The 1,015-nt window shown below is 38.1% G+C and overlaps 1 protein-coding gene across 1 annotated transcript in view; it reads right to left on the bottom strand.

Moving 5' to 3' along the window:
* LOC119594557 (bifunctional coenzyme A synthase-like) overlaps positions 1-1,015 on the bottom strand; it is a gene marked incomplete at its 3' end in the record, with an annotated part of 4,889 nt that overhangs the window by 2,983 nt on the left and 891 nt on the right.

Below are 1,015 nucleotides of genomic sequence, written 5' to 3'. Positions count from 1 at the left end.
GTACAAACTTGATATTCCAACTAATATTTTTATTTACATAAATAAGTAAATATACAAAAGACATCTGCACATTCACTACTTGTAGAGCACCAGTGAGAATGGCCATGCCTGTTGGTGCTCCATCAAAGGCTAATAAAGCTGCACCACGTATATTCTTGCAACATAAAGCTTGTCAACCACTCTGAAAATTTATTGCTAATGAAAAAAACAGAACATACATGGTAGAGATCTGTAGGCCTTTGTTGGGGCGTGAGGCATGGAGGCCAAGGCATCTCTTGGTAACAAGCCACTGGCATTTAGCTCTTCATAATGGCTAAGTGTTGGGAGGATCATATCAATAAATTATATCAATAATAGGATTATGTCAATAAAGTCCCATTTGAGAGCTAATGTGGATACTTTCTAAACATATACCCAAAAGTCTCACATTCAACTTTATAAATATTTACCACTGACATAAATATCAATGTCAAGCCTTGGCTACAGTTTCTTTTTCTGAAAATAAAGAGTAGACTTGAGAATGGAATTAGAACTGGGAATACAGTCACTCATTAACAGGAATAATCAATTTAAAATTACACGACATCTATAAAACTTTTGTGTATCAAAACAGCAACCAATTTAATATCACTTTATAATTCTCGACTGGGAACGACTGCATCCACGCGACATAATAAGTCCTACAATCGCCTTGTTATCTGACGGCAAGTCGCCAGGGCAGTCTACACAATCCGCCTTGCTAGAATACATATGACGGAGGTTTGTCGCCATTTGGAGCCGAGGGTTAAGAGGCCCTAGCAAAGAAGGTGTCTCTTTGCATCTTTTGTAAGCTACTGTAATCTTACTTTCACATTCTAAAGCTAATAGTGTGCCTTCACGTGCTACTCAGCAGCAAAGCCTCGGTCTCTCTCTATCTCCATACAGTCCTCATTTCAACGTTAATGCGTCAGTTAATATTCCAAGCATGTAACCCTTGTGAAAATCAACTTACAGACAACAAGAACTAGCCTTTCAC

This window comes from Penaeus monodon, chromosome 34 (genome assembly GCF_015228065.2).
Source record: "Penaeus monodon isolate SGIC_2016 chromosome 34, NSTDA_Pmon_1, whole genome shotgun sequence".
NCBI lineage: Eukaryota > Metazoa > Arthropoda > Malacostraca > Decapoda > Penaeidae > Penaeus > Penaeus monodon.
This window is presented reverse-complemented; position numbering and strand designations above follow the sequence as displayed.